General features: G+C 43.0%; 1 protein-coding gene across 1 annotated transcript in view; it reads left to right on the forward strand.

Moving 5' to 3' along the window:
* LOC142814287 (uncharacterized) overlaps positions 1–25,335 on the forward strand; it is a 687,423-nt gene that overhangs the window by 579,823 nt on the left and 82,265 nt on the right. The gene's annotated exons all lie outside the window — the stretch shown is intronic.

Genomic DNA, 25,335 nt, shown 5'->3' on the forward strand with positions numbered 1-25,335 from the left:
CCTATGACGTAATTTCTCTTCTCGTGCCATCCCTCCCTACTTAGCTTCCTGCGCGCGTCGGAATGAGAGAAGAAAGAAAGCAATTACAGTGTGCGGCAAATCTTTTTAACTCTGCTGACACTTGATGGATTCCCAAAATTTTAGCGGCCACTGATTCGTGAAGTAATAAAATCCTTCTATGAATCACTCGATAGTTATAAAAGTGTTGCAGGGCTCCTTTAATAGTAAAGAACAATGAAAGCGACAATTTTATGTTACTGGCAATGGAACTGGAGCACCGTATATCGCCAGCAATGGGGTAATGCTTGAAAAACAGGGCAAGTGCATTTTAATGCTATTCAGTTCGGTTGGTAATGTGAAGTGTGACTTAGACGAACACAAGATGCATACTAGAGCAGTCTGTGTTTGTGTCTTTTGCCTTTGCATGAGTCGTCCTGCGCCTGAGTATGAACCAACCTGTACAAGTCAACGTGCTATTTATATTGTGCTCAGTCCCATTCCTGCACGTCTTACTTCAGCACGGTTCTGCACACAATATGTCGCAGCCGTACATTGAAACATCATACACGAACCATGCAATTTCAGAGCAGCGCACTCGAGACAGAGACAAAAGCGGGTAAACGAAGGAAAGCACAGAGTATGAAAATACAAGACGTCGTCCTCGTAAGGGTGCCCTTTATAAATCAATTCTAAGAAAAGCAAAGTTGAACTGATGGCGCCGGGACCCCTGTATTTTACGGCGACGACCTTTGAGTGCTCTCTGCAGGTTCCTTCTCCACATAGCGTCATGCATTCGCAACGTGCCTCTTTCTACCAGAGTGCGTCATCGTATCTAAGGCATTCGTACGTGGTTCAATTTTTTATCAAAGATGGAACGGTCTTACGTGCCAGTCATTTTTGTAGTGCGCGATTCTTTCATTTATCTTTCTTCTCTTACTTCATTTTTCATCAATGTTTGCTTCTTTCATATTGTAAGTTTCTGAGGCTGAAGCAAGACATTTTGCCCTTTTGGGAAACACCATTCCTTATTTTGTAAAAGTTGCACTTTGATCTCTCGAAGATGAAGCCAGTATGCAGAGGTAAAAAATAGAGGTATACGATGGTGCTTTGGAAAGGGCTACACAGCTACTCGTCAAAGCGTTGTACTTCAATGCAAAATGTCATTTATGGAGAAAATATTCTGCAAAAGTGCGAGTTAGCTGAACGCAAAATATTCCGTGTGAAATCTCTTCTGACAATAACTACGGAATATTCACGAGACAGACTTCTTCCACTCCTCGAGAATGTTTCTCCGGTACCTCAATACTTCTTGCCTTTTAAGTCATTCTCGACATCCTTGTCACCCACCGCTTGCGTTATCGTACTTCTGTTATATTATTTGACAGATTTTTCTACGTCTTTGTGATTTGCCGCTAGACCACCGCCAATTGTTTTTTTTAGTTTTCTTACGTTCGTGACAGCAGCCTTTCACTTCTTCACAATACCTGTTCAAATATGCCTTGCGTTTCTCCGAAAGCCTAAGTGATGTTATATGGCGTCACATTTATAATGCTCGCCTGCAATGCCTCGACTTTGTATGAGGAGCCTAGCAATGTTAAAAGGGCCCTGCAACACTTTTTCAAGTACCCATGGAATGGATTCACTAAAATAAATTATTGCTTCACAAATTCATCACAGCATAAATTTTAAAATCCATCTAGTGCGAGCGGAGTTACAAATATTTGTCGCACGGTGCAATAGCATTCTCTCTTCTATCGTCCCAATGAAGGCGCTGGAGGCTAAGCAGGGAGGGATGGCACGGGAAAAGAAAATATGTCACGCGCGCCTCACGACCTTGTGCACTTTTTTTTTCAGTGCAATCGCGTCCGCACGCGTGGACAAGTCGTGGCCTCCCACCGAGTAACGACAAAGCACGCCATGCTCAAGTCAACCAATGGCTGATAAAATAGCGGTGACGACTGATTTTTGAGCTTGTATTGTTATTTATTGAGAGAAGAGAAAGCAATTTTTAGCTTGATTTGAGAATTTATTGTGAATTCTAGGCTGTGTGCTGCTCTGTAATTTTTTGGCTCGCGTTATTTCAGGAGCCTAGACTACCCATTGGCAGCGTTTTTTTTGATCATACACAAAAATTGTTGCAGGGCACCTTTAAAGTGTCCCTGGAATGGTTTTTCACATTCAGTTTTTTTTATTATATCACTACTAGAGCGAACCATTGGCGCCACAACTCAATCGAAACAACCAATAATAATCAAGCTACGAGTAATAAACAGGTGCCCTTCCCCGCCGCTCCGCCTTTCGTCATCAACTACCTCTACTCTTCTTTCGAGCGCTCGGGGCTAAGCTCCGCCTTCACGGTGCCTGTGCCGCGCGCTCCACAGGAAATAAGATCAGCAGCCATGGTGACATCAAGTGGGCAGAGCGTGTCGCTTTGTGGATGGGTGCTTCAAAACGTGTTCGGCCAATTCTCAGCGATCTCAGCTATCTGCAGCAATTGGCAGCTTTAAAGCATTGTAATAATTTACACAGTTCGCGCAGAGAGCTCAAATCGGTTTGTAAGTGAGGCTTGAGACTTGGTCTATCAGCCCATTGTGTTTGTATAAAATTATCAAACTCGTTTTAGGGTCCCTTTGAAAGAAAGATTTACAAACTCACCCAAATAGCCACCTTACTCTAGCAATCAGTTGAGATCTTTTCTTGGGTCACTCTTTCCCACAACTTGTAGCTGTAAATTTTGTACCGGTAATCAATTAATTTCGCACCTCCATCAAAATAATAATAATATTAATAATAGTAATAATAATTTATAGGACAGCTGGTTCTAAAGTTGATAGTCAACGTATATTATTACCAAAGCACCCTACTACTGGTCGTTAACATGCCCTAAGAAAAAAAAAAGGGAACAGCAGCAACAGCAACCGGGCTAAAGCTATGAGGTCTCTACAGGCCTGTGTGCTCAGATTTGGGTGCACGTTGAAGATCCCCAGGTGATCGAAATTTCCAGAGCCCCCCACTACGGCATCTCTCATAATCATATGGTGGTTTTGGGACGTTAAACCCCACATATCAATCATACCAAGGCCATTAAATCTCGTGATGAACATAACAGTGCAACGTGCTCGCAAATGTGAGAGAAAGAGTGAGAACAAATTAAGAGGAGTCGACAGGTTGACAAGCTTAACATATGTGGTCTACTACTCTGCCTTTTGCTTCCTCTCCAATGACTTGAATGCGGGAGTTCGGTCGACAGTCCGCTGTATACTTACTTATGGTTGGGCTAATTGGTTGCTCATTTTTAAAATGTAATTAGAGCAAAAACACAAGGCACATTCAGGCATGCACACACGCACACACCCAGGTATCGTGTTATAATCACGTTCGTAAGGCTACAGAAACATCGTATATCCGACAAAACGGACGTAATTCATGAACACCACGATGAATGTGCTCATATAAATGCCAATGTGAGCTCTTTGAAGCTCTTGAAGTAGAATTCCTATATGTCGCTCGTAAATAGACGCGCACCGACTCGCCGATGCGACAACCCCTATTGGACGTGACTCCCAGAGGCACCGGAGCACAAGCTGTCGACCATCGCCTTTCGTTTCAGCACTCGTGTCGCCCCTGCACCTCCACGCCTTCACGAATGCTCCTCTAAATTCGGGCATTATAAAGCGCGCGTACGTGATCGACATCTGTGCGAAGGCAGCCGCGAAACGGCGTGACAGGAGTACGAAATGGAGCACGCCTGCGACGTCGGCACTGTCAAGGCACGTTTAGAGCGAAAGAAACAGCGAACATCGATGAATCAAATATTGAAAAAGTCGTGAACAAAAAAAAAAAGAGACTTCGCGGCACCGTGCACAACAGACGAAGAGCACATTGCCCGAGATTAACTTGCGCTCCTATGCACACGCAAGGCAGTTTTTGTCACCTTTCTTCTATTTAGTTTTTTTTTTGTACAGTATGCATCTGTCGATGATGAAAGTATAGATTATAATACCAGCAGTGCAATAATGCTTTTTTCTTACTGTCGATGAGTTTGTACTTTATTTCGGAGAAAGGCAAGGTATAAAAGGGGACGTTTTGGCTGTCAATGTGAATATCGCAGAAAACCGGCGCGATTCTCTCGGTCTTGCCGCATATTTCATTCTTTTCTCAACAATCTACGTAAGAAGAGAAGAACTGGAAGCTATTTTGATGCCAACTTCCTCGATGAGTTCTAATTTTGTCCCTTTGAAATTAGCGTACTTTCTGTCGATTTCATTCGTACAAGCTCATTTCTGAGTACCGCGCCAATCTTGGCCAACCAACCTGTACAAATCTGGCATCAGAGAATGAAAACAAGACAGAGTCGGTAATCGCATTCTGTTGTATTTCTATTTTATTGTCTTCAGCATTTTCAAAACGCTTAAACTGCCTCTAGCTAATGCTGGATACCTTTTCTTAACCATATTTGACACTTGGACAATTCATTGCGGTAGCTATGAGTCATCATTACTAGGCACACACTCAAGCAAGCATTGTTTGTTCAACCATAGTCGGCATCAAAGTTATCCAGTTGCGAAAATCGAAGGCTTTTTTTCTGTTTCGTTTCAATTCACGAACCCGCTACCAATCAAACAGCTGTAACAACAGTCGTTTACGCGAAAACAGCTCATAATAACGGTTACAAGGTGGCTTCCCCGCTATTATCCGTAAGGGCTTCTCTTTTTAGGGGCGAAGCTCCTTAGGGCGTGGGCTGTGCGTCCCCTGTATGTAGCTACCTCTAGTTTAGTTCTTGCAGTGTTCACTAGATGGCGGTACCGTCTCCTGTATGTAGCCACCTCTCGTTTAGTTCTTGTAGTGTTTACTAAATGGTGTTACTTGTAGCTGATGATGAAAAGATGCAAGATGTTATAAACTAGAAAGCGGTACTTGTAGTTGATGAAAGACGCGAGATCTTATAAAATAGGAATGATGTCACATATGGCGCGTGTCATTGGTTGAAGGCAATCGTTCGATTTAGTGCGGCGACGTACGCTAGGGGGAGCGATGTAATAAAATCGAGTGGGCAAAATGTACAGAGGATTCATGGTTTACCAGGTTTACCTCCGGAGCTTCGCCCACTCATCATCATTCACTTCGTGGATATGGCGGCACTTTTTTTTTCTTTTGTTGCTCATTTAATCAAAGCGCAAATATGTACTGCACAGAAAAAGTTTCCCATCTGCGATACAAAGATCACGGGAAAGCAAGCGTGGGACGCGTTTAAGAAAGTGAGAACGGTCAGGTCAGGAAGAGTTCGAAAAGTTGTAAGCAGCTTTCAGTGCCGGTGATTTACCAGTCTCTGCGGCATAGCGGGGGGAAAGTGCACGCAACGGGAGGACACATAGTAGGTGGGACAAGCTAGCTTATTTCAATGCAGAATGGATGCATAGTTTTTGGTGGGAAAATATTGGAACGGTGTGAGAGTGAGAAACAAAAAAAAAAGAGGAAGAAGCGAGTTGGAAAGTTTAGTCAGTCGGTCAGTCGATGCCGGTGCGTACACATTTCCTGCGTGTTCTAGTTTATGCCGCGATCCGCCTTCTTCAGTGGATGGCGTGAAGCTTACGGGGAAAGCACGATTTGCATTGCAAAGAGCGCTTGTGTTTACAGAACTCCGAGAACAGGGAGAACAGTGCATGCGTAGGACAGAAATACATGAATGCAAAATAAAGAAAATTACAGGCAGAGTGAGAATTCGTTGCTGGGAAAGTTGGTTCACAATAGTGAACAGCAGAGCGCCGATAAGGTACTGGACATGGAGCAACACGCAGGGCAGGACAAGGGCTTGCCCTGCGCTGTGTCCATGTTATCTCCATTGCCTGATTAGCGCTCTGCAGTTTACTAGAGCGGGTGAGAATACGTATGTTTGGAAATGTTCGGCGATATACTACAAGCAAAGGTTAGATAACAAAAAGCGATACGAGACGTCCGCATGAAGTGCTTAGATTGTGAGAACCACAGGGACTCCGGCCATTGCGAGAACTGTAGGGAGGCAAACGAGATGAACGCGGTCTCGCGAACTTCGAGAATTTGTCTCTTCTAATTCCAGCTCATATTCTTGCGCTCATCCGTGTTGTCTCTTTTACTATGACATGCCAATGCTGAGAAGGCCAATGGTGCGACTACTTTGGAAAGCTGCATTCTGAGGAAAATGAATGATGTAGTTTTGATGGCGTTTTGTCAGATACGTATGAAATTGTTTATGTAGCTCGTATAAACCTGGGATAAATGTGGCAAACGCTATCTTTCACGCCGAAGCAGCTGCCAAATCCAGTAACTTTGCAGACCTGACATCGCCAAACACATTAACACATTGGTGGATAGGAGTCAGGGCAAACAAAGTTCACTAAAGTGCGGCAGTATCTTTCTGTCTCTTTACATATTTCTGTTTCTAAGAGCGCCTCTTTTTGTTTATTCCTGCAGAATAATAAACAAGCGATTGTCTCGCTAACTAACCTGTCTTGCCTTCATACCTCTACTTCACTATTTTTATTACGGATCAACGTACTCATTCATACTCATACCTTTTGCAAATGGTGCCCATGCTGCATTCTTGCAATACTTATTTATATACACCGACATGCATCTATCTGACACCTTGTGAGAACAAACCGCGCGAGCACGCAAAGGCGTGCTAAGCGGAGGCAAGACATAGCCTGAATACACAAAGCATTTTGTCGCTGATTGCATCACCACACTAGAGCTTTCAAGACTGCACATATACTAGCCTCCCAGACGACGATTCTCTGTTCGTGTTCTGCCCCATCTGCCCACCATTTTTACTGGTCGTGTGCTATATTTGTACAATCAGAGCTCGGCGATTGGGTATACCATGCGCATGCGTATCGCCCAGTTCCCTAATGGCTGGATCGGGCAAGCTAGCGCTCTGCACTTTGATCGAAAGTCATCAGTGACAAAGCCTTTTTTGATAGTTTGTCTCACTGGCGGACTGCAGAATGGTGCACGCATGTACAGCAGTGGATAAACACGTTAGCTGTTGGCGCATTTACTGTTTCCGTAACATTCCCGACACTCGTATTCTCGGGTCACCTTCAGCCGACGCCTATTTTAAGTTGCAGTGCCATTACAGCACTTTCAAACTTAGAACTGTATTCGTTCAGGTTCCTACGTAAATTTTACTGCTATCGTTTTCGTGATAACGCGAATCAAACAGATATTGCTTTAAGTGCGGAATATTTAGCAACATTTCACACTTTGATGTTATTTTTGAGGCGGGACACGCTATTCATTACAAATGGGGGCTACAACCTATTTTTAGTACCTATTACAATACAGACATTCTTTTTAATTTACATTCACTGTAACCATAGAAGAGCAACAAGCTTCATTATCTGGTTTTCGTCACTGCTTGGTAATATCTTCTTTTACTCTAATATTTGAGTGCTAGTTTCACTGACTGCAAGATATCGGTCTGGCAGTGTTACCGCGTTGTGAGGGTGGCCAAGCGATTTGTGACTATACACTCCCCCTCCACCCCTCTCTATCTCTCTCCGCGTCTCGCGTAGTTTATCGCATGCCAGCTCACCACCCACTCATTTCTCGGCTTTTATTGCGGGAGAGCTCATAGACGAGCTTTTAATCACTGGCGTTATTATAAATACTCTCCCCGATAAGGCATCTCTCGAGCGACCAAAGCAAGCATTGGGAAAATCGCCGTGGGACGCCCGAAGGGTACAAACGCCGCCATGTACTGGGATGTGGAAAGGAGATAGCTGCAAGCACTTCTACCGCTTCCTCGTCTCTGAAGAAAGCAGTGTTTAGAGAGGGGGAAATTGAGGAAGAGGAGGAGAGAGAGAACCCGGTGGTGTGAAAGTCAACTTCCGAGCGCCGCTTCGACGCTAATTTAAATAAGGACGGACGTGAGGACATATAAACGTGTGAAGTCTCGAAAGGAAAAAAATGTGTAATGCAAGAAGAAAAAAAGCACTACTGTAGCATTGGACCTGGCACACAAATGGTAACGAAGAACTCGTACGCTTAATTACTCTTCAGCGGCTTTGTACGGGAAACGAAATAAAGTTGGGGAAGTGGGGCATCGAGGCCGGAAACAACGACATGGTGCCGAAGGATAAAAGGAAGGAAGACGTGGAAGCAGTGTCATCGTCCTCTAAATTAAAGATCGTCGCCACAATGACTTACACGCATTCAAAGTACGAGGCTGGAAAAAAAGAAAAGATAATAATGAGGAGGGCATTCTGCCTCTCTCATTTGCGGTAGTGAGGCGAGCAAACAGGGAATCACGCCGGAAACAATTCTAAGTACGCCAGGATCAGCAACAACAGCCAACCACCTCGCCCTTCCTCTCACAACATTTCTGACGCATGCGTACCATGAAAATTAGCATATAAACAACGACAGTTTTCTTGACTATCAGTTGTAATAATTGCTACTTGAAGGAAAGTAATGCACTAGAACTTCATTCCGCACTTCGCGTTAGCTACCAGTTGTCTGAAATAACGTTTCCGCTTGCTTCAATTAGGATCGAAATATGATGTTTGCTACCATGTGTGATCCGAAGCGTTCAAGCTTTGATTATCGAAAAACGGCTCTTTGTGTTGAGATTAGAAACATGTGGTAAATGTAAGTCAGTGTTCTTTTAGACTATCATGACAGCAGGCACTGCAATTAGGAGAAGACAGCAACGCGTGTTCCAATAAAAGAGTCATTGTGTGTACAATCCTTCGAAACGTCAATTGTTCGGATTCTACAAAGATGAAAAATATTGAAATTCCCGTTCAACGTCACAGTGCTTGTCTTGGTTTGCACGTACGCTTTTTTTCATGTGTGCGTGCATGTGCGTACGCGTGCGCGCGCGCGCGCGTTTGTGTGTGTGTGTGTGTGTGTGTGTGTGTGTGTGTGTGTGTGTGTGTGTGTGTGTGTGTGTGTGTGTGTGTGTGTGTGTGTGTGTGTGTGTGTGTGTGTGTGTGTGTGTGTGTGTGTGTGTCGAAATTAAATATGTCGAAATGCAATGACCACTACTCTTTTTTCCTTGATCTTGTCCTCCGCTGGTAAGCTTAGAGCGAACAAATTCAATGTCTAAAAAAGTACATGATATATTCAATGCCAATGAGCAAACTATGAGCATAGCTGGTCCGTTTACTTTTGAATGTCAAATCAAAAAACAAACAAACCAGTCGATTCAGCCTTGATGCTTGCATCTCGCACGAAAGAAAAAAAAAAACACCAGGAAGCCCGAACAAGCCTTGCAATTGAGTGTGACGAGCTTCATGTGCGTCTGGGCCGAGAGAGTGCTGAACGTATTTTTATTGTTAAATATATGCGAGGAGTAGACGAAGGACGCGTATATTGGAATATATATTGCTAGGAAGCGGAATCAAAGATGAAGACGACGTGCTTTGATTTCGCGCAGACTCATCTCCATTGTGTATGCTTTGGTCCGAGGGAGCCACTGTGCAGACAACTTCTAAATACAATCTGCAACGCCTTTTGTTCCCGTAACAGCCACCGTCTTCGGTGTTAGACTATCATTCACGGTGAATAGCTTATAGAATATTCGTCACAATATTATAGCGGTATGGTCATATACAATTGTCACAACACGCCAAGAAAATACCTTTTACTGCCCTAGATAAAGGAAAAGACCAATACAAAAGGGTACGTATTAGAGCGACCAAATCAAGACTAGTGGAAGAAATAGTTCGAAAGAAAAACACGAAAAACTGCAGAGAAGCACGAATAATTACAACTGTTTAGAAAGTACTCTAGAATTATACCTTGAGCTACCTTTTTGCGTGTTTGTGTTGAAAGAGTCCCTAAACAGAAAATCGTGTGCTCGAGCCAAATTTTCGACAAGTGAATTCTCCTTCTTCAAGACTAGAACTGATTTCCTTGTGTAAATGCTTTCTACTCTCTCTTCCATTTTCACAAAGAAAGGAGAGAGGGCAACTGGGAATATGGGGTTGTGATAGATGAGGGGGGGGGGGGGTGAGAGTTCCGTGAGGAATGGTGTGAGTGAAAAGGGAAGTGCTTTTCGCGAATAAAAAGAAAAGAAAGAAGTGTGGTGGAGGTGCGGGGGTAGACGTTTCGCAGAATAACGGTTTTCAACAATGTTTTATTTTTAAAGTTTTTGTGTGACAGCACATATTCCTGAAGATATAAAATTTGTTTTGATTTCGAATACTATTACAGCAACAGTTTGAGCTACTAATCATACAAACGTTACTCGCCAAGAACAGCGTGAAGACGTCCCTGGCTTCTCGAATACTGTCTCTGTTCTAGAGAATTAGTATGCCAAGAGGCCTTCAGAAATTATCAAACGTTCTACGGTGAATCGACACAAAAAAAAAGATCTAAGAAAGTTAAAGCCGTTTAGCAACCGATATCCCGAGCGAAATGTCAGATCCAATGAAAGCGCTAATAGCAGCTATTTCGGTCTGCTCCGTGACTGCACAACCAATCCCGCCTTTCTGTGCCTAATTGTAACGGACGTGCCCTCGTGAAACGGTTCTGCGGCCGTAATTGGCCCAGAGACACCGGCAACTCGAGGCTTAAGCGATGAGCAACGACGCCGTCAAAATGGCCCGCCGCGATTCCTCGCCCGCCAGGAGCCATCTCGACTCTTCCACTGCAGTGAACGAGAGTGGGAAACGGTGTGAGCACTGCATCGGCGGCGCAGAGTGTGATGGAGAGCGAAGCCGATTTTGAGAGTGAGTCGCAAAGTCTAGCTCGTTAGAAATTGGCCTAGAGGGAAAATATAGAAAGTAGCGTGCCCAGCTTCCGAAGCCAACCACCTCTGAAGCCTCTGCCTTAAACATTGCAGACGCTTGCACACTTGACCATTTCTATAGAAACAAGTGCCCCAACTTTCGACGCTTCTATCATAATGCAAAAACATAAAGACTGCGCTGATAAATTAGCATCCTTCAAGGACGTGTAATTGATTGATACATACGGGGGAGACAAGCATGGAGCTTATGTGGTAGACAAAACCTTCGGCCCAAGATTATGTTTTGTGCCTACTCTTTTACTGTCTACATGTTTTATATTATGTCTTGTGCATCGTCTTTATATCTTGTTCCCTGTGATTTACTTGCGCCCGCCAAATTTTGTATGCTTTACAAGTATGCAAATAACCGTACGTTGCAGGAATACATTGGAAATTTCGACCACCCTAAATACATCTTTAACATGACCCAATTAGGAAACGATGAGCGCGTTGCGGCTTTATACGTGAATATAAAACAGCTGCACCTTTGACGTCATACCACCGCCCGTCAATGCCCGGAAAGCTTCCGTTTCGCCCAATAATCCTATCTGCAATGCGTCGGCGCTCACGTCTCTCGCGGAGGGCGCTTGCTGACAGGAAGCGACAAGCTTCGCATTTCACAAGCCACCAACTGTGCCGTAAAACAACACAAAACGAACAAAACAAATTATGAGTCGGGTATTCATCGTGGGAACTCGCGGATGTCTTCGTTACTCTGTTCGGTGAGCAATTTTAATGCAAGCGTGGCTTCCTTGAAGGAAATCAGAAAGGCGTGAGCACAGACCACGTTTAGCTTTCGCATTTTATGTAGGCTCACCTAGAAGGACGAAGTGCTGAAAAATGGCGTTTTTTTTGTTTCTGTAAAAATCAGTGTTGTCACATGAATATTCTTTTATCATGAAAAATATACTAAGTGAACATGATAATAGAAAAAAAACTGTCAAAAGATAACTGAAAGGGGAGCGTGGCAGTCTCTCAAAACACATAACTTTTTAAAGCGCGAGGAACAGCACGAACAAATGTTTGTCTACACTCTCTACACAATGTAAAGTCGGGACCCAGTACTTTTCATGGTACCAAAGCACATTCTGAAAATAACTATAAATTTGAAAAGCAAACTTAGTGGACCGAGCTTACGTGTGATTTGACCTGAGCAAGCATATTGATGCAAGCGTGAAACTGCGCAAGCTTTTAACGTACTTGAATAAGTGCGTGTCTGCGCTGCAGCACATGCAAAATTTCACGAGTAGCGCAAAAAAACCAAGTTAAGTCAACAATTACTATTTGTTGACTCAAACCAAAATAATTGAATAGCGATGTCAGTGTACTTTACTAAAGAACAAGTTCATTATTTGCCCGAAACTGATCTTCTACCTCGGAAGCAGAGAAATAATTCAGTATATGAAATACCCAACTAAATATTTTCTTTCACAATTACCAAAGTTCTTTGCATATTTTACATCCTTCAGCAATTACAAAGACGTGTCAAGGAAATATTCCAGTACTGTCAAGTATTTTATCAATCACGCGAAAGTCAGCAAGTAGCTACAGCCAGTCGATGTAGTCACTGGCTGCGAGCGTAAAACATATTCCTCAATATTAGTCATATTATTTTGTCACATTAAGACAAATTGCCTGGCTATTCGCCTGGCATGCTACTTCGGGTGCTGGATGATGACTATAATATGACGCGCTTAGATTTTTTTTTCTTAAGCAAGACATCAATGTTAAAAAGCATTCTTATGCGACGGCTAGAACACTAGTATATGACTGCAGACTCTAAAAAAAACTTCTTTTTCACCCTTTCAGGTAAGCACTTCAATTGCTTTAGCCATGCTGCAGGGGCGCTAATACCATGTGAGTATTGCCACGGAATGTTATAAATCGCATGAATGGGTCTCTATGACACGCTGATATGAGGGCTGAAACTGACAAATATAGTGCATGACAGGATGCCGGTAGATGCACTTCCCATTAGCAAAACTGTCTTGGAACGTTCACCAGGAGCACGCTGGGTGTTTTTAAAAGTCATACAGCACCTGATTCCCACGGGTGCTATGCATAGAATGCACTGGTTTGGCACGAATACGAGCTGTAGCCGAGTTTGCTCTGAGTTTGTACTACGGTGGTCACCGATGGAAGTCAAAGCGGAACGTGCCAAAGCCGCCATAAATAAAACAGCTGTGAGAACGCCACAGTCCAGCGCCCTAAACTAAAATACTTCTCCAGTCTAGTGATATTATGTGGAACCGTGGACTTACGTAACAGGTCATTTTTAAATTAGTTTTTTGCTCCCAGAGAACGAAAAACTCACAGAATCCCCTAACTCTTCACTTAAGGTGACTCAACAGCGAAAGTGATTTTTTTCTTTTTCTTCAACCAATGTATTGGTTCTGCCCCGCCACCCTTAAAGTTTTCTGCAACTGACGCGGTTTTGCATGACCTCCGTGATCGAACCACAATTGACCAAGCTACAATGTCACGCGATGACGGCGTCTAGTTACGTCTCATCACACGACGTCCTAATGAAGTCATAAATTTGGCGATCTGTGACGTCATCGTGACATCATTACGTAATGATAATTTTTTTGCGTTTCTCGTCACCGAGACGCTGATAAGCAAAGTTAGTATTTAACGGGGCATCTAAGTATCTCGCCTTGATTAACAAAGAGAAACAAATATATCGTTATTTAAGTGTCACTCCACAAACCACCTTGTGAGCATCAGATTGCAAAAAATTAAAAAAGACGAGTGAATGCGCAGCAAAGACAGCGAAGCTGACATTCGACGAGACAATAACAAAAAATAAAAGAAAACACTGGGCTGGAAAAGAGGAAGCTCCGTGCCCCTTTCTGGCTCTTCCGTCACTTCTCTTTTGACCAGGAAGCACGGTCTGTTACCGCCGACAGTCTGCAAAACGTTAATAATGAAGGCGGGCCGGAAATCCACTTGTGCCTACCGGTCCGTCAATAAAAGGCAGAAGTTCGCCCAATACTTCCTGATAACGTACCGCCTTCGCTTCTCCGTCATCGCACTCCTCGACTTGTGGTTTTCCTACGCGAAGCTACAAACAAAAATTTAAGAAAAACTACAGAAACGTTACACTACGACAGTTCTCTTCCCTCGAGGTCCGGTTGATTGGAGTGGTACTTGATCCTGTGGAAGAACCGTCTCCTTCCTACAGAGCCTCGGCCACACTAAATCTTGACATTTTTTACGAACCAGAACGTGCTACCTTCTTTCTCTTCATCATCTGCTGTTTCTCTCTCAGAACATTTGTTGGCGTGAAATGCCAAAATTCTTATGGGGGAGAGAACGAGTACAAAGAGATAGGGGTAGAAAAAACGAGAAAGACGGAATTTAGTGGCGAAAAAATAAACCTTGGAGAGGTGGGATTCACAGCCACGTACCCATGATCCAAACGGAAGCATCGTAACTACTCGGCTATCCAGGCGCGCACGTGGAGGGTAACATAACCTTGTATGACATAGTATAGCAATGAGGAGAAGAAGAGAAGTCAGGGTGAGGAGGAAGGAAGAGAGTAGAACATAGCATAGAGCGAAAGAAAAAAAAGAAAGTAACAAATAAAGAAAGTTACAAAGAAACGAAGGAAGGAAAAAAGAAATAAAGAAAGAAAAAAAAGAAAAGAAAAGAAAAGAAAAGGAAAGAAGAAAGAAACAAATAAAGAAAGAAAGGTAGAAAGAGAGAGAAATGTATAGAAAGAAAGGAAGACAGATAGAAATGCCGAAAAAGAGAATGAAATATAGAAAGGAAAAAAGAGGAACGAAATTTTGCTGAAGCTTCTTTGGGACAGGTGCACTTCGCGATTTTTTTGGAACATCTTTGGCCCTGGGAGACATTCTGTCGGATAGAAGAGTTAAATTTTTCGCATTTCGTTCCCACAGTACACTCCACCGCGCAAAGCAAGCTTTGCCTCAAGTTTAAACGTCCTACAGAAAAGCTGCCTGTCTAAACTAGGTTGTTTTCATTCAGCAGTGACAACGCGCTGAGCATCTTTATTCATAGCTTCAAGCGCTGTTTTCGTTACCATCAAAACTGAAACCAGCCCAACGTATAACGTTTTTTTTTAAATGCTTAATTTGCATGTGTGCACTTGCGTGCCGTAACTTCCACTGAGTAAATGTCACTGCGACGAGTTCTACCGGTTTCTGCGATTTCAAAGTCATCACCAGTGAATTCTCTCTTACGAAAAAACAGAGGTAGTGTTTTTCTACATAAGTTTCCTGCAGCGCACCTTTAAAGGGAGATAGTACCGCTGCTTTCACTTGACTTTGGGATTCTCGTCTGCATACTACCAACCATAAACTTTTGTTTTTTTTTTTTATAAATATAAACTGAACAGGGTAACTAATCTCACGTAACCATGGCAAAAAAAACAATATTTAGGTAAGTACACCTCTAGGGTACAAAATGTGAAGAAAATTAAATTTTGTTGAACAGAGTTCACTGAACTGAGTAAAATAAAAAAGCCAGGCTCGCGCGGAAGGCGCAGCACAGTCACAGCGAAAGCTAGGAGAGCCGGCTTTCAGAGCCTTTTCAAAACACTCATTCGGCAACTGAACTGAACTGAACTGAATAACCGATCCCACGTGGCCGTGGCAAACAAAAAAAAAAAGAATTTTCAGCTAAGTACACCCTGGGGTACGAAATGTTAATAAAATAAATTGTGTTGAACAGAGTTCACTGAACTGAGTAAAATAAAAATTTAAAGAATAACGATCAAACTATAACGTGCGTCAACCACCAATGCACATGAAATATAACGACACCCGCCATAGTAGTATCGGTGCTCGACTGCTGACTTGAAGGTCACGGGACCGAATCCTGGCCGCGGCGGCCACACTTTTTATAGAGGCGAAAAGGCTTGAGGCGCGTGTATTCAAATTTAGCTGCTCGTTAAATAACTGCAGATAGTCGAGATTTCCAAAGCCCTCCACTACGGCGTCTCTCATGATCACGTAGTGGTTTAGGAACGCGAAACGCCACAAAGTGTTATTAGTATTGCAAATAACTGCGTGTTCTGTACTAAGCCTGCATTTTACGTGCGCAAAAACACTGATTTTCTTAGATGCACCAAAAATACTTTTATCATGTTTAAACCTGTGATACTCGAACATAGTTTCACATAAAAAGAGAGACAATCTACTGGTTTTTTCTGTCCATAAATAAGCCATATTTTCAAAGTTTAGTGGTACTTGAAAAACAACATAATTATTTTTCAAATACAAAAAATCATTTAGGTCACTAGTACGCAGCTGAAACCTTGACCATCCTTAAAAGCGTAGCTATGCGTTTATACAAAAGTTTCCGATTTTCATGGCTTTTTAAGAACTTTCAGCGAAGTACAGATGTGATAGGTTTCTAAAATCAATATTTTTTTAGATGTCCAAAGACGATCTCCGTGTATGAATTCCATTGTTGGGATTGCCGAATCGAATCGCTAATACTGACGCAGCAGTTACCCAATACAAGTCAAAATGGCGCGCAATGCATGTCGTAGACACCACTAGTCAATATATATCAAATGAGAAGCAGTCTTCAAATACAAGCCTAGGCTCTTATACTCTAAAAACGCACATTTTTTTTATTCTTCACGTTTACGAACCCATCCACGCACTGTGCATGATGCCCCGAAAAAGAAAAATAGAAATAATAAAGCTATTTTTTTTGCTTTTAGTAAAGTTCAAGCGCCCTTTTTGCTAAGTAAACTGATATCTCCATTAATGCTCCTTTCAGGCGAAGCTAGAATGTACACAAAACAGGCCCTTGGTAAATTGACTGAGTGGCGAAGCACAACTAATGGATCGCCTTTACCGTCAATACAACGCCAGTCTAAGGCGAGTGAACAGCGTGCAGTCGAGAAAGTTTTTTTTTACGAATAGAATAAGCAGTATAACAAATAGAATCAAGCGTTAATTAATAATATTTCCTTGTTATATATCAAGGAGAGAGCGCAAGAAAGGGAGAATCGTGCAACGAGCACACGCTAGGAACTAAAGCGAAAAAACGTTGGTTCACGATTGCTTAATGTAATGCGTGTCGTGTAGTAGCCTAATTCTATCATTACCACATGTCGCTCTATGCCACGTCGACCCTGCTTAACGACTAATATAAACCTGTGCTTGAGTATGCATGTGTCTGTTTAGGTGCGAAGCACCTTACGTACTCGAGCTGTCGGCGTCTTCGGTCATCATTCTTCACAGCAATCCAAATGGCAGATAAGGAAGGCGTGCTCACTTAAGAAAAGCTCGCGAGAACGCGTGCTCGTCTGTGAGAAACAACGCCCTCTGCCGTCTCCGAGTCGCATATAAGATGACTGGTTGGTTCTGGAGAAATCCCGTGAACTTGAGGCCCGTGTGCTCAGATTTCGGTGAACAATAAAGAACGCCAGGTGGTCAAAATTTCCGGAGTCCTCCACTACGGCATCTATCATAATCATACAGTGGCGTTGGGACGTAAGACCACAGATAATATTATCATAAAGCTCACGGGAACGTGCGTTTGTCCATCAGAAACAATACCCCCTGCGTCTCTCCGAGTGGCGAATAAGACATGTTGAGTCAGACAAAAAAAAAAATTGCCGCCTGCATTTTCCCACGGGGGGAGCTCGAGCAAATGCGTCGCAAAGCGGTGAGGGATATTGCGTGAATGTTGCGTAACTTTTACTTTGGTGTAATTATGCTCGCTAAATGCCAAGTGTGCTCTGACATAAGTGTACGAGCCGACATTACCTATCTGAGAAAAAATTAAAGCGGCGTAAACGAACCTCCGAGTATCACTAAGCAATAATGTGACGCGTTTCATTCCGTGAGCACTGCACATGGGAGTATAATATTTCAGTTACCAAGTATCATCGATTTCTATACTCTATTGGAGACATCATTGCTTACGACGCTGAAATGCCCAGTCGTCAGACCCCAACGTCATGTGCAGCCTGAGAGCTTGAGTTGCTTCGCACTTTGTGCACTGCTATGAAAATCTTTTCAATCGTTATACCTGACACCAAAAGGTGCCCGCACTACTTCTTTATAGATGCACATTGGCTATTGTTCGCTGAAATTCCGGAGCCATTTAGGTACTGGCCAAGAACAAAGTCGTACGAGCTAAAGTTTAAAAGTGTAAATAAATATGGAAAGGGTAAATGACTACTTAGTATTGAGCAAAAAATTCACTATTAGATGTTTATGTACTTATATGCAAAGATGACAACCCGGCGTTACATTTAAAAACTGAAAATCATGACTGCTTCACGCAAGATTACGTACTCTTCTGCAATTTCTTCACTTGCATTTAAGTGCGAAAATAAGCGATTTCGCAAATTTAAACCGATCGTCCTTACATAAAAGCTTTATTTCTTCTCTCAAATAATTCATCAACAGACGAGACAAATACCTGCGCTCAACGTACCAACTTCAAGTCGTTTTCTCTGTCCCTTTCATTATTGCAATTTTACCTTAATTTTTTGTGCTGTTCCTTAGCCGTTTTATATTCGTGGTAATATTCTTACACTCGCATCTTTATTCTACTGTATTTTTTATTATAAGCATTTCTCTTTCTTGGCTGTTTTGTTGCCGAGCCCGGAACGGAAGAAAGGAGAAAGGCGTCGACCGTTCTTGTGCACTGCGCTCTCTCTCCTCCTCACAATTCACTCCTCCCTCTTTCTTTCACCTCCACCTAACCGATTGGCTAGAAGGTGTCACGTGGGCACTCCCTTCCAAAGATGGTTCGCGCCGTCCTCGCGTTCGGTCTTGTCGGGCAGTCGGCGCGGCGGCCGCGTGCAACAGCGTGCGCTGCTCCGGGTCGTTGTTTTCTCCGCTGCGCACCGGCGGCGTGCCACGAAGTCTCAGTTCTTGCCGTTTCTGGCGGAGCGCGCTGTTACGAGGACAACAGCGGGAGCCATGCACGTGTGCCGAGCTTCTCCCGCGTACAAATATCGACGTCATCGGGCAAGCGTCTCATGCGTGGCTTCAAGCTGTGCGTGTGACGTAGCCAGACGGGGTCATCGCCTTCTTCAACGCAGTTCGGAGGGATAAACTTGTTCTCTTCGAGCAAAGGCCGGTGGCGTAAGGTGAGAGTTTTCGCAGCTATCGCGCTCGCTCCATGCGTGAACCATGCTTCCTGTGTTTCTGCGCCGACTTAACTTGTCTGTTGTTTAAGCAATGTGAAACACTCAGTCTAAACCCTCTCGCCTCTATCGAAACTGCGACGGCCGCGACCGGAATCGAACCCGCGACTTTCGGGCCGGCTGTCAAGCACCATCACTATTGTACCACCGCGGTGGCTAGATCATCACCTTCATAATTATCGTGGCTACGAAACGCGTCATCTCAGAAGAAAAAATATAGCAGCGTCACACAGAAGGTGCGATGCCTGGAGATCATGCAGAGATGGGTGGGTTGCCTTTTTTCGCTTCATTTTGCTCTGTTTCTTTTTATCACTTTGTGTCTGTTCTTTTTTGTGTGTATTCTTCTCACTGTTCTATGTTTATTTCCCTCTCTCACTTTCACTCGCTATTCACTTGACTTCAATACCTCGAAAACCTTGGTTATACAGTATCAGATAAGCTGTGTACTAATAAATGGAAGTTACTGAATCATCTTCTTGACGAACAATATACAGTTATGGTGATTGAAAAAGTAGATGAACAAGTGATGACTGCAATGTCGCGGGGAACACCGTTCCAGTCCACTACTGTGCGAAGAAAAATGAAGCAGCAAAAGCAGTATCGCGAGCACGTGCGCGTGCCATCTAATAAGAATAGCACGTGCATCGGGATATGCGCGCCGGCGAGATGACGTTTCCCGCTTCTTTTTTGCTTTTGTTTTTTTTTTCGTTTTTCTGTCTTGCTCTATTTGTTTTCTATCTCTTTCTAAAGACGATAGTTTTTCCTGGGATACGTGAACACAGAAATTTTGGTCAGTCAGTCTGTCTTTCCCTTTGTCTATCTGTCAAACGATTCAGCCAAAGTTTAAGCACCTGGTGAACGCTGCGTTCATACTTCGAAACATTGTCGATCAAAAAGCAAATATTACGTACATCTTATGCGCATCAACACGTAAGTATTAGGTGTGCTGTCCCATTGAAAGAACATCTGCTGCTTTTGGTCACTTCCCCTTTTGTTTTCTTGTTCTCTCTTTCTCTGTTACTCTTACTTTCTGTCTTTCTTTATTTGTTATTTCGCTCATCATACTTACGGTATCTCACGCCGGACAAATCGACAGACGTTTTCTGGGAGCAAAACAGAAGAAGGCGAAACGCAAGAGGATGAAGAGAGCGCATTCTTGTTCATGACAATCGTAGTGTTCAGTCGGCTCTGCGTGACGCAACGGAAAGCTTCACGTCTCCACTGTAGAATACGTTCACCGGGAGCCGTTCTCTTTTGCATGATATTGAAAGCCTCGGCAGCATTTTGAGTTCTGACCACAACCATCCAAATCCGTGTTACAGGGGTTGTGCGGAGGAAAGTCTCGCGCGAGTTCGTGATTCGAAATCCGCCAGCCCAAACATTAACAGGAGTGGGAAAACAAACTTTGAAAGGCTGAGATCGGCGTCGCTTCGAGTCAATACTTCCCAGCTCATGCGCATCTTGATTTCGAGCGCTTGGCGCGAAGCTTGTCAGAACTTCGCAAAAAATACTAATTTAAATTTAAGATTATCGAATTCGCACCTCTTTGTCAGCCATCGGAGTGAGCTCAGGCAGGTTTCCTCCAAATGAAAGGCCACTTTTCACTTACATTCGCAGCGGCTGTCTGCGAATTGTGAGAGCCCTTCTAATGCGCTCCGTCAGAAACAGGAGACGCTTCGTTAAACCATTTTTAAAGGCGGCTATACCGGCCACGCAAGGTTTTAATTCGACGTGGTCTCTGGCGAGTGATTTCGAAGCCACTAGCGTGCGCATTCAGCGATACCTATATATACATACGATGTTATAGAAAAGTCTCTGTCCTACTAGTCGCACGCTCATCGATCCTGATTTTCTTTTTTCTGATGGGAGCTCTGGACGTCTTTATTCATACTGGTGACACCTATTCACGTGCCAAAAAGGTGTTGGTGGCAAAACAAAAACTCAGAAGATTGGAAAATAAGTGAGCCAGTCAAATAGCAGAAACATTTCCTTTGGGAAACACAAAAAAACACTGTAGCTTTTCTAAGAAGTGAAGTTTCTTCAAGAAAGTCCAAAAAAGCGCGCCCAAATCTTTTGCCACTTATCTGCATAACAAAATGCATGAACTCATAACAACATTAAACTCAAACTGCACGTCTTGAAGTTACATTTATGTAGATGGTACATGACACTCAGATTAGTAATAGTTTCCTGAACCGGGAATGTTTAGTGCGTGTCTACTATATTTGCATTTTTTGTAGATGAAACAGAAAAGACCGCTTGTAACTGCTACGCTATTTTCGGTAACTCTGAACTATTCTTCACCCACATGAAGCGGAGAGAATGTTAGTTGGAGGCAGACCTAAATTATCAAGACATGCGAGCAATAGCACTAGCCGAGATTCACGTGAACTCATTGAAAGCGTGATTGATAGGTTATCTAAGACTATTGAAGGCGAAGGTGAGAACCGTGTGGCTTTGCACTATTCTGCAAATATTTACACTGTGGAGAGTGTGAAGTAAATAGAAATTCGGTTACTTTTTCATGTTCTGTAGAAAAACTACCGCTGAACCTGAAATGAAGGCATGCGGCTAAATTAAATCTCAAATTGAAACAGAAAAATATAGCATGGCAACTGACAGTTTACTAGTTAGCCCTGCAAACCTCGGACTCGTTCATACCAAGACAAAAATCAAAGCAATTTGTTGAACCTGTTCCTGGCTAAGGAGAATATACTTCTACAAAAGCAAACAATAGTTCGTGAAGTTGAGTTATATTATACGTCTATGAGTAGTTTTTTCTCCTAATATATCAACTAAAAGCATGTTTGAACGTACTGCAAACACGTGTGCTCGATCGCCTGTTCTTATCATCGATCCTTGACCCCTTGAACTGAGCGTAGCTTCTGGTTAACTAGTTACAGCTACAGGAAAGTTTCGTTTCCTTTCGCCGACTTCTAAATTTCAAGAAACCCACGGTGAGAAAGAGAAAGCAAGAGAGATAGAGAGAAATGTTTATTGTTGCAGAAAAGTTGAGAAGGCGTTTTAAATCTATTTCCTGGCCTCCTACTCATCGTTGGAAAGTGGGAGGGGCGGGAAAAGAAAGAGAGAGAAGGTGTTGATGATGATGAGGAAGAAGGCAAAGAAATTTGATGGCCACCATCTAGAAGAAATGTACGAAGCAGCAAAATTAAAAAAAAATGTTCTGTTGAAACCACCAACGTTTCATCGGCGCAATAATCTGAAAGCACTAACCAAGTTTTGAAAAGGTACAATACTCAACAAGAGACTATAAGTTGATCCACGGTTAAGACAATATACTGGCTACACATTCGAGGTACTTGTTGGGTGTGTTTTTCGATCGAGAGTTGTGCCTGCGTCTTACTAATAATTGTAAAAGAAATAATAACATAAGAAAACAGCTGAGTTGGTTAAGGCGGCCGTAAAAACAGCTCAGTTGTTTAAGACGGTCCTTATTCTATAAGCTGCAAACTGAAATGGTTAATTGATCACCGTCATCCACTAGAAAACGCTCTTTCCGTGCCTCAGTTTGTCATCGTCACCTTGTTCTTTTTATGCTTTGCTCATAAAACACATACGCCGCTTTGTCCGGCATGTGATGTAATGACTTTTATCAATGAGACAACAAGCACAAACAAAGAGAAAGAGAGGTGAAATAGACACAGAGAAATATTGTGGCGTAAAAAAATAGGGGACCTCTAAGCTTTCACCTTTAGTAGTTGAACGTGATGGCGACATCCAGTTACTAGTGCGGATTTCTAACACTTAGTGCATGAAACCGTTTCAAATTTGCTATGCACCCACTATACGTGGCCTTAAAGGAAGAAACGCAGTAGCGTCTATGCCTTTTGTAGTGGGGTACCGACTTTTAACCACGGAGCCATTTTATGATCACATATTCTGACGTCCGTTGAAAATGGACGCTTGCACAACGCAATATTACTGCAATATGTCATGTTGCATTGAGAAGCATGTACACAGGACGCATGCGTTTGTGAAGCATGAAAGCTACTTTCACTGCATTTCCAAGCAAAGGAAGTTCTTTTTACTGTTTTTACAAGCAGAGGCGTGGCCGTGTGGTGCGATCGTTTGTCTCCTTTTTTTGTGCCATTAGTTTGAGCTCCCAATATTTCATTATGAATTGGTAGAATATGCGCTTGGCACGCAAACAACCCGCGTTCGTTTCCCACTCGAATCCAAACAACTCTGGTTCGGTCATTATTCTGCTTTAGTATTTCTTATAGTTTATTTATTTCATTTGCATCGTTCTCGAGTTTTCGGTCACGCTTAATACGACTAATTTTCGCTCACCACCAAATATACCGACACCGACACTGGGATTTCTGCAAAACGAGCTCTTTAACGCTATCGCATTATAGTTCTCTCTCTTTGCCATCTTTCAATCACAGCATCCGCTTCCTCTAAAGCTAGTAAGCCAAACGTAAAGCACGCTTTACAGGCGGCACTTTACCAACCTAAATATTTTAAATGCGAAGCATTTCTCAGCGAACTTCGGCAACACTGACCGTATCTATCTATCTATCTATCTATCTATCTATCTATCTATCTATCTATCTATCTATCTATCTATCTATCTATCTATCTATCTAGCCGCCTACTACTCTTAGCTCTCCTGGCCGTTTCGATTATGGGATATATACCAAAATTTTTATGGCATAACATGACTCACAAGCCTAAGTGACTAGTCATAACATTAAAATCATGACAATGATGTCATGACTGTCATTATTTAATATTCATGGTCTTGCTACTCATGCGGTGGTATATGTCACATGACATGATGCAAAACTAGTATGGTATGACATGGCTGCATGGCTAACACAGGCGACACACCCTAACAAGGAAATCATGACATGTGTGTCAAGTACCAACATGACTACATGCCACACTCATGATGCGCTCGCGGCCGTTTTGCTAGATTCACATATACCAATAGTTTTATTATGTCAGGTGAATGGAGGACGAAGGTATGCAACCGGTACAAACATGATAATCACGAGATGCGTGTCATGTAAAAACATGACTACATGCCCCGTTCATGATGTGCTCGTGGCCGTTCTGCGAGCTTCCCATTTACCAAATTCACATATATCAAAGACGGATGTACGGACAAACACACGGACGCTTCACCCCACTCATCATCGCACACTCCGTGAACATGCTGTGATTTATTCTCTCTTGTTTTGTTTTTTCTGTACAGGCATTGCCTGTCGTAATCGCCACGCTGCCAATAGTCAACGAATTACTCAGGAAAAGGCTAGCAACCCTAACATAAAAGCAATACATTTGCCCGTGGGGCTATTCCAACCTACGCAATGCGTAGTAAAGACGGACTAGATTTTGTTACATTTGACGTCCTTGAAAGCAAAAGGAAAAACACTAGCAGAGAATCAGAGTGATTACACACAACAATAGTGACTACGTTAAATACGTAAAGATATGTTGCAAAGCTTAATGACAGTAAAAATTTCACGAGGTCCCTTGGGTGATCACTCGAGACTATTCGAAGGCTTAAACTTTCTTTTTCTTCTCGATCGATGTATAGATTTCTCTACCTCCGAAATAATTGGGTTCCTAACGCGGTTTTGCATCCCCTCAAAGATCGGAATCATTTCTGCACCTCGTCTAGCTTCGCACCGCCCCTGCGATCGGTCCACGTGATGACGACACAGAGTGTGGATATGTCGTCTCCATAGAGATTTCTAAAATTAACTAGAGTGGACTCTGCCGATGCAATCGTTCAGCGAACATGGGAGTGATGGGTAGTACATGGATTTGCCTAGTCTTTTTGCTTGCGGGCTTCGAACGCAGTTGCTGCTTCTTTTATGGCAGTGTTTTGGTTTTGTTTCAATTAACAGAATTGACCATTTTGAACTTCACGATCGGATTTAAATTGGTGAGCCTAAAAGGTTAAGGTGGTGAAGTGTCACTGCTGAACATTTGCAAGTTTTTTTTTTTTTTTTTACGATGAAGCACTTCCAATCCACGCGAATCCAAACGGAAGCGGAAGTGCAAAGATTCAAAAAATCCATGTACAGTACAACCCAGCATTCCCGTGCTCGCTGCAGCGCCATGCGTTGCGAATCACATAGGCGCTAGCGCCAGAGTTCCCTCTAGTGCATTTTCAGAAAACTCTATGATGGCCTAGCGACGACGTCATAGTAACGTCATCGCGTGATGACTTCTATTTTGTATCACTCGAGTTTACGCCGCTGACGCCGACAGACAATTTGCGTGTTAGATGAGTCATATAGGGCTTTTGCTTTAAAAAGCTCGTGATATGCAAGTCGTCACGCCGAGAACTGATGTGTAACCGGAGCAGACAACAGGCAGTTGCTTAGTATACGTCCTCCGTATAGAATCTGAAGCATGTACGCTGCTATTCCGATCAACG

Source organism: Rhipicephalus microplus, chromosome 4 (assembly GCF_043290135.1).
Source record: "Rhipicephalus microplus isolate Deutch F79 chromosome 4, USDA_Rmic, whole genome shotgun sequence".
Lineage (NCBI taxonomy): Eukaryota > Metazoa > Arthropoda > Arachnida > Ixodida > Ixodidae > Rhipicephalus > Rhipicephalus microplus.